This window comes from Pan paniscus, chromosome 3 (genome assembly GCF_029289425.2).
Source record: "Pan paniscus chromosome 3, NHGRI_mPanPan1-v2.0_pri, whole genome shotgun sequence".
In the NCBI taxonomy this organism is placed as follows: Eukaryota; Metazoa; Chordata; class Mammalia; order Primates; family Hominidae; genus Pan; species Pan paniscus.
This window is the reverse complement of record NC_073252.2, coordinates 160649888-160659271: the sequence shown is the minus strand read 5'-3', so window position 1 is coordinate 160659271 and position 9384 is coordinate 160649888. Positions and strand designations below refer to the sequence as shown.

Below are 9384 nucleotides of genomic sequence, written 5' to 3'. Positions count from 1 at the left end.
TCTTTCTAGAAGTCCAGTCTACAGTTTATTTCTTCATTTCTCACTACAATTTTATGAGACACTTAATCTTCTTTAGTATGTTCTTATACACAATGGCTAAAGCAGTTTCTGTTCTTTGAAACTATTGTTCAATAATTTTTAGAGGTAATTATGAAAAAATAAAAATAGCAATATATGGTATGCTAATTTTTAAATGGAACCCAAATAAAGAAAGCCATTAATTATTAGGCCTAAGTGTACGTAAATATAGCTTAGGCCCAGTCTGTGTGTCATTTATAGCTTAAGAAAGAGAATAGTCTAATTCTGGAAGTATAAAATCTTCTTCAGGTACTAAACTGAAATTCTGCAGTGGTTACAGTTGTTTGTTGTTGTTACTGGCTTTTTTTGTTGGTTTGTTTAGTTTGTGTAGTATCATTTTATCCACTGCTGAGTCACACAAAAGAGGTAAACAGTTATCTTGGATTGCAAAATATTACTTTCCTATCAAAATGCATTATAACTTTAGGTCTCAGGAGCTAACACAAATAACACATGTCCTTAATTTTTACATGGGCTTTGTTTTATTTAATAAAATGACTCATTTAATGGTGCCCATGAGCAGGTTCTTGTCTAGACCTCAGCAGCCTGCTGATAGTCAAAGTCCTAAATAATCCTTTAGTGATCTGTAGCTAGGCATCAAAGGAGTGGTTTGTCATTGTTCTACTTCCACCCATTACAGGATCAGGGGTTCAGCGAGAAGAGAGATTCCCAAGAAGCCCCTCAAACTGCTGCCATCCATCACATTCCACATGTTCTCTTAGTTTCCCATTGGCAGTTACCCATTCCCAATCAGGCTGGGATTCAAGTACCTGGTGCTGCCCACAGCGTTTGTCTGTTTCTGCTATTGTTGACTCTTCCTACTGTTTACTTCAGAGAAAGCCATACTCCTGAGAAGAGTCTGGGATTCTTAGACTGTGATAGAGCCTCATATTTAACATTATAGACCCAGAAAAGCCACTTGTTTCCCTTTACTTTTGCCACTTTAAAAATCCTTACCAGGGGGTTAAACTTCCTTAATGGAGTGTCACGCTGAATAGCAGGGGTCAGCCTGTCAATTCTCTCCTTTGGCTCCTAGCACCACACAGTGGCAGGGAATGGATTCAAATTTCCCTTTTCCTCCTTCAGCAAGCAGCAGCATTCTCATTCATTTTCCTCCTATTGAAAACTCAGGTCCTCATTCCCTGCCTTACCAGTCGCTTGTGGCAGAATTTGACTAGATTCCACTCAAATGTTGTGATTTTATTTCACATGACATTTTCTATACGCCTGCTTATCTTCTTCCCATTCCAGAAAGGGCCATAATATATTTATGAGGTTTTGCATTTTAAAAAAATTAACATTATAGAACCATCAAAGCTGTGCTGATATTTTAATAACATCATATAATATATTTAGAATAGCATGCTACTTTTGGAATATTTTCTTATTTTGCCTGTCATCTCGTAGAAGTGTTTATGATGCATACAAGATTGAAAGAAAATTGCTTTTTTGCTACTTGGCATCATGTACTTTATTTCTACCATTGCTGAGTTATTATAGAACTAAATCAATTATGTTTCCTAATATGCACTTCACATTTCCCATCCTCAGCCACATTGCAAATGGGTAGGCACCATAGCATGTGCCATATCTCTATTGATGCGGATTGTGAATCTATAGTCTTTCAACAGATGCTTTGCCAGATGACTGAAACTGGCATAGACTCTGTTGACTGATTGCTAATTTTCTTTTGAGGCAAGGATTCTGAAGTAACAAAACTACCAGGAGAAAGAACACTGATGTAACTTCATTAGGCAAGTTGACAAAATAGCAGTTGATCTGTGTGTTCTGTTTATACACATGGCTAAAATCAGTGCTTCATTTCCCCCCCACCGCCCCCATGGAAATAAATTCATCCAAGGTGGCTAACTGTACAATAAATATAAGGTAAAGAAGGCTGAGTAGTTATCTGATCAAATTTAGGCAAACAATTTAGTACATATAGTTTGCACAGTATAAGCTTTTATGTCATAAAAATTGGGGATTAAGTCCTGGATATGCCACTTAGTAGCTTCACGTTCTGAAAGCAAGTTATTTAAATTTTGAAGTGTTTTCCTCATCTGTAAAGTGGAAGATAATTCCGCCAATGTTACAGTATTATGTTATTGTATAATATAGGAGTTAAATGCTTAATACCCTGTAATTATAGGGCTTTGTACAGTCCCTTGGCAAGTGCTAATTAGTGGTAGTGAGGGAAGAGAGAGACCCTCTCATATTGTTTTATATTGTTTTATACTCAGTACCTGTTTTAAGAAAAAAACAAGGAAGTGAAATCAAAGACAGGCAGCCCGGCGCCAGGCCTGAAACCAGGCCTGGGCCTGCCTGGCCTAAACCTAGTAGTTAAAAATCAACCATAGCTTAGAAACTGATGTTATTCATAGATTCCAGACATCGTATGGAAGAACATTGTGAAACTCCCTGCCCTGTTCTGTTTCACTCTGACTACCAGTGCATGAAACCCCTGTTATGTATCCCCTAGATTGCTCAATTAATCACGACCCTTTCATGTGAAATCTTTAGTGTTGTGAGCCCTTAAAAGGGACAGAAATTGTGCACTTGAGGAGCTTGGATTTTAAGGCAGTAGCTTGCCGATGCTCCCAGCTGAATAAAGCCCTTCCTTCTACAACTTGGTGTCTGAGAGGTTTTGTCTGCGGCTCGTCCTGCTACAGTAGGTGGTAGTATTTAGTTTGATAATCCAGGCTGCAGGTTTTCATATAACAGGAGACCTCAGTTTATGAGTATATATACATCATAAAATTGAAACTAATATTATTAAAATGACAACTTACAGCTGAGGAAACTGAGATTCAGAGTGATTAACATGTTCAAGGTCACACAGATGATTAAATATAATATTGAGACTAGATCGAGTTTTTCATCTCCCTGAAAAATGTATTATTCTAAAAACTTTGCTGGCTTATTCCAAATGTCTTCTTTCCACTTAAGGTTTCCAGGCTCAGCAAATAAAAATAAACTATATCATGTTAAATTTGAATTTCATGTCGACAAAATTTTTTTTTAGCTTAAGCATGTACCATGCAATATTTGGGACACATTTGAAATAAATATGCAATAATAAAAAATACTAAATAATACTAAAATATGCAATGCTAAAAAACTAAAAATTGCAATATTTACAACATATTTGCACTTACAATTATCCTCTATTTGAAACTCAGATTGACCTGAGCATCCTGGCATCTTTTATCTGGCAATTTTATTTTTTTGTCACTAGTATTTTATAAACAGTTTAATGTTTTATACTAATTTCTTCCATTTTTCAACCTAGCTCAACTTTCAGCCATCTACATTGACTACAAAACATTTACAAGGCATAGCCACAAATTGATTTGATAGATCCTTATAAACTCGATATGAAAACCAATCTTTAAGTTACTTTTCTGCCACTGCCTCATTCTCATGATCCAAAAAAAAAAAAATTGTTCTTTTTCCTTCTTTGCATGTTTTCCATGGCTATCTAAGTGAGTACCGTAAGCTGCACAAGGTCATCTTACAATTAAAGACATATTTGCACCTTATAATCTAAGTGACTTTATATGGAAAATCCAGGTTAGTAGAGCACTATTGGTTAGCTTGAAGTATATAAGTCAGATTTAACCTCCCTCTCCCTTCTTCTGGTCCTGGCTGTTTTCCTGGAACTGGCTTCAATGTACCACTTTTCCTGCCAAACTCAAGTACAGAAACCTGAAATGAGTTCAGCCAATTCATCATTAACTGGACCAGGTGGATGCTATTTGCTGCCAAATAGGCTGCACTACTATCCTTCCAGGTTGCTTATAACTCTGGTGTGTCATCACCCTACAACTCAGAATGCTGCCTGCAATCAGAGGCCATAATAGGAAAAAGCTCTCAGGAATTTATTTCCTCATCAATTGACTTACACCTGAAAGTGAGGCTTGCATTATTTCTTAGTCTCATCAGATAGTGCCTGTGCTTCCTTTTATTCTGAAGGTTTAATTCAAGAAGTCTTAGTCAAATTGCTTTCTTGTGTTAAATGAGAATTTCACCCTCTTAGAGTGAAGGAGCTGGGTAGGGAGCCATTAGCAAGGAAGTTCACACAGCTATGTTAATAGAGTTGTTTGTCTCAGCTTTTCCCAAGAATTTTTCATTTGTTTCACATGGTCTTGAAACTTATAAGAAGTGAGGAGAAAAATGAATACATTTCTACTTAGAATTGTTCTTTTCATTGAATGAATAGTTCTTTCACATTTTATCATAACAGTCATTCCTTAGTCTTAGTATTAGAGCAAATGCATTATAAGTTATGAATGGCATCCTATCAGATCTGTGAACTCTTGGATAATCTTTCACTACCTCGTGGAAGGAACAGTAAATGGCTGAGGAAGTTGTTACTTGGCTGAATTCCAGATATTCTGACTTTGTATTTGCATTGATCAAATTGCTCACAATTTAAGGTTAAATAGCATAAACGTTATATTAGGAAGCAATGTAGGTACAGAGTAAGGAAACATATTTGTAGTCCAGATGCCTTAATTCTAGTTGTAGGCATTCTGGTGGCACCACAAACTAACACCACGTTGGCCAATCTCTAATCTACTTAGATTTTGGTATTTTTTAATTTATAAAGTAAGGATTATAAGTTAATAATAATTATATCTGGTCTCTTTGTGAATATAGATGAATTATTCTTCATTTGCTCTTTCTTGCTTTCTACCACAATTTACATAAAATATGTCCATAGATACTGGTTTATAATGGCTCACTAGAGATGTCAGACACATGCCCCTCTAGAAAGAAGAACCAAAATTATGAATAAATAATCATATTTTGAATAGAAATCTAACAGAGAACTCAACAGAGAAGTCACAGGAAATACCTGAGGCACTGGAGAACAAGGAAATGAATGGCAGATCATCTGAGATTAGCCAGGAGCCCCAAGGGACTCAGTATGGTAGGGAAAGGCTAAGTGGGAGAACATCAGTGGTTTACATCCCCAGGTAAGATTGCTGTAATCCAAACCTTGGGATCCAAAACTCTACCCAGATAAACCCTGATCCTAGCATGGGTAGTGATTTGGAGACTCCATAAAGGCATTGTATCAGACAGAAAATTCACACTGAGTCACTCACTCCAAGACCTAAGTGGCTGTAGCTGGGCACCCTTGTGACAGCTGTCGTAGAACTACATCCTGCATTGGGAGTTATGGCTCCCATATCTTCACATTCCACAAGCCCCCACTGACATTAGTAACCCAGTAACCTTAGTGCTACAATGGCATAGCACTGGCTGGACACAAAGGTGCTATGGGGCCCCCAGTACTGCAGCCTTGGAGTACTATTCCCAGGGAAAGAGCAGTGCAGAACATAAAAAAGGCAACCCATGGGACAAAGACAACCAAAATGTGTGCTTTCCAGAGCCCAAGAGCTCCCTGTCTGGGCCTATGAGAAATGACTCCACTTAAAGCAGTGACACAAACACTGTGCTTGGTTTTGCAAGCAAAGCATGAGGTCCTTTCCCACTGGCAGAGCAGGCTCTGTGCTAGAGCTCATGCATAGAGAGCAGAACACATTCTTCCCTTCTGCATACTGCTGTTGGCACAGTCATTGTTGCTACTACTGAAAGGTGAGCCAGAGGGCTGCCTGTCTGGGATTGGAGGGATGATGTGTACCCACTGATGGTGTGGCTCTGTGCTGGGGTAAAAGCTGAGTTCCTTGCAATACCCTATCCATGAAGCTCTACTGTGCTAGTCTTCTGTCGATTCCTCTGCCTTCATCTGCTATAACTCTCACTCTCACATCTTCTTTAGGCATAGCAGGTGTTCTCTGGCCTTGGGTCTTTGCACTTGCTCTCTCCTCTTCTGAAATTCTCTTGTTACAGAAAGCATGTGGCTTACTCTCTCAACTTTTTGAAGTCTTTGCTCAATTCTGATCTTCTTGATGAAGCCATTTCTGTTCACCTTATTCAACATTGCAACACTCTGAACCCTACACTCCTTACCCTCTTGCCTGATTTATTTTCTTGATGGCACGTACCCATTCTATATTACAAATTTGATTATTTATTAGTCCTCTTCCCATGCAAGAATTCGATCTCCCCAGGACAATAATTATTTATTTTTGTATTCTTCCCAAAGACTAAGAGAGTGTCTGGCACATTGTAGGTGCTGAGTAATCAACTGCTGAATAAAATCATCGAAGGTATGAATGAACGTATGAATAATGAGTAGAATGCACATGGCACTTTATATATTATCATGTTCAAAACTCCCAACAACACTAGGAAGCAGGTGCTATTATTATCTCAATTTTAGAGCTAATAAAAAACAAGCTAAAACATTTAAATAAATTCAAAAATTACACTTAGCATGTAGCTATCTGGCTTCAAAGTCCATGCACTTTATCCTTCTACTATCTGTCTTCACTGCAATAATACATGATAAAGTAGTTTTAAAAGGATGAAGCACTGTCCTAAATATGTACTAATATATAGTTAAATAGAATAGTTCTATTTTTCTGAAGAAATTAAAAATCATAACAAGATAATTTATTTTGCCTTTTAACTTTGGTTCTTGTTCAAAATTGGATAAGTTGCTATACAAGTACCTCATACACATATATCTACATCTATACATAATTTTCTACTCTCTTTACTGTGGAACCCTTAAAACTTCTATTTCTGGCTTCTTTGTGACATTTCTCAACTTTAGATGCATGGTGACAGCAAGCAAGAGTAGTTGGTTAAAGTTTATACACTGAGTCATCTTCTGTAGAATATATTCCTTTTAATCTACACTGCATATATATTTTTCATAAAAGTTACATACATCTTTTCCACATATATTACAGAAAGCTGTAAGTTTTAAACCAGGCATAGGTCAGAGCAAGATGACTTTTTAAAAGGCATTCTGATATAATTCAATATTTTTCAAACTTAATTTAGTCAGTTACTGCTTTCATGATTATTGCGTACCTGCATTTGAACTGTAATATTGTTTACTTAATATTTTTTATTTATATAGATTCAATATTTCTACTTAAATGCATGTAGACTTAACGTAAGCAATGGAATTACAGATTTGAGGTACCAGTCTTTTTTTAATACACATTAAATCAATAAAAATTAAAATTTGTATAAGTCCTATCCATATACCAGTGTTAATAGCCTACCTTTTTATACATGAGGTATACATTTCATATATATTTGCCTCATTTTGGAAAATACTGACAGAATACAATTAGCCTTTGAGGAATTCTTGAGAATATCTATATGATAAAGGTACCTGCATAATGCTGTGTCTACTATATATTCCTACGGTGAAGATGAATAAATCTGTATTTTGGTTCAGGATTAAAATGCTTGAATAGTACAAAGCAACATTCTGCCAAAACAATTTTTTTAATTGAGCATATAGTACATAAGACATCTGAAATTTTATCAAAATATTAATTTTTGATTATAACTTTTTAGTTATAATCATAATTTTTAATGCTATCATTAAAAACAAATTGTCTTTATAGAACTTCAGCCTTCCTACTGCAATAATCTTTATCTATTTCTTTATTTAGTCACAATGCCTTTTTGTTTTCTGTTAAATATGAATCTACATTTTCTACAGGATTATAAACTTTAAACATCTTTCTTTTCCTTCAGTATTTTTCAAATACTTGTTACTATTAAATTTTCTCTTTGATGTTTGGCTTTTGAATCTCTCCTATTCATAGTCTGTCAGTGTCTTTTCGATTTCGTTTTCCTGACTTACTAACATAGACCTATGCAGGAGTGATATTTTCATTTCTTAATCTTATGTTTTTCTAATGCAACTGACTTGTCAGTCATCTGCTTGGGGTAAACTATGTCTTCGAATTTCAAGCATCAATTATGAGTTGCCAGTATTTCTGGAGAAAAACCTCCTTACTTATTAGGTTCCAAAACAAATTTAGACTCCTTACTTCATTATTTTTTCCCACACAGCTTAGCAATCTTTTCACTCAATCAATATCACATATTTTGTGATTGTTAAAATTTTCTACTCTCATTAGAATTACAGATATCTCTACCCTTCCATGAAGACCCTAACTAACAACTATGACAGAATATAAGTGTGCGGAGTAGATGTCATCAAGAGTCAGTGATGGATAGATCAATAACGGTTTACCCTTCTTGAAATATAGTTGGCTAGGTTATTTACATCAACTTTTCCACAAAAAGGAACCAAAAAATCTGGGTAAGACCTTAGAGGAAAAAAGCATCAAAGAGCTCCTTAGTTATTCATGGAAAGAGAAAACCTGGAGTGCTAAGGGGAGCGTTAAAGTAAAAAATCACTGAGATATAACCATGAGACAGTTCTCTCCTTGATTTCCAGCTCAAATGATCACACATACGGTTCAAAGATTCTCAATCCATGAATGCAACTTGAAATGGTTCAAGAATGTTAGTTTCCTTGGTTTTAGGGATAGTGGCTGCCTGTAGGTATGAATCAGGAGAGACGTATGGGGAGTTTCTGGCAATGTTCTGTTTCTTGAGCTGGGGAGGGCATTATTGTTTTTGTTAAAATAATTATTTAAATTATATATATATTAAAGTATACATGAATAATTCCTATATCTCACAATGGAAAATGTGATCTAGAATTATTTTGTTTTCTGTTGTTGAAATATGTAGAACAAATGATAAATGGACTGATTCTGGGCACACTGCCTGTGGGTTAGCCCTGCTCTACAAGGAGCAGCAAAAAAGTAAAAAAACAAAAATAAAAAATGTAAATGTTTCCCTTCAGAGAGTTCTAAAAGGAAGTAATGTCAATGGGAAGAAGTTTCAGTAAAGCTGAAGAGGTAAATAAAGTAGGTATGTAAACAACTGAATATATTGATTACCTTACTTTTATAGGAAAGGGCGCCTTGTCACATAGTGTAAAGGATTGAAAGAAAGGCCTGTTAGAGTCAAGTAGCCAAGGATTAGGGCTAAACTATGTAGAATTGGGAATATAATAAAAATTGAAATTGGGAGAGAGAATTTCCGTGAAGAGTAGCAATTGTTGTAGCATGATTAAAGATTTGAGGATTCAAGAGCGGAATTGCTGAAGTCCACTACCCCCATAGTCTTCATCAGTCTTCTCTCCAAGCATTCTATAATAGAACTAAAATCTAAATAAAACACTTTCTTGGCCATTCGCACCACCAGTTTCATAAAGCCTGCCAACCTGATGACTGTCTTATATAGAAATTGTGGAGCTGTCCCAGAAGTTGGGAGTTATTCCAGAAGATTTAGTATCAAGCAAGGACCAGAAAGGAAAGGGGAGAAACGGGAAAGGCAGGTAACAACATA

General features: G+C 36.0%; 1 long non-coding RNA gene across 2 annotated transcripts in view; it reads left to right on the top strand.

Moving 5' to 3' along the window:
* Positions 1-8545: 8545 nt before the first annotated feature.
* Positions 8546-9384, top strand: part of LOC117980106 (uncharacterized) — a 38066-nt gene continuing 37227 nt past the window's right edge. For both annotated transcript variants that reach the window (XR_004671258.2, XR_008625253.2), the window contains exon 1: positions 8546-9373. This is a non-coding gene — a long non-coding RNA (uncharacterized LOC117980106). The remainder of the gene's footprint in view (positions 9374-9384) is intronic.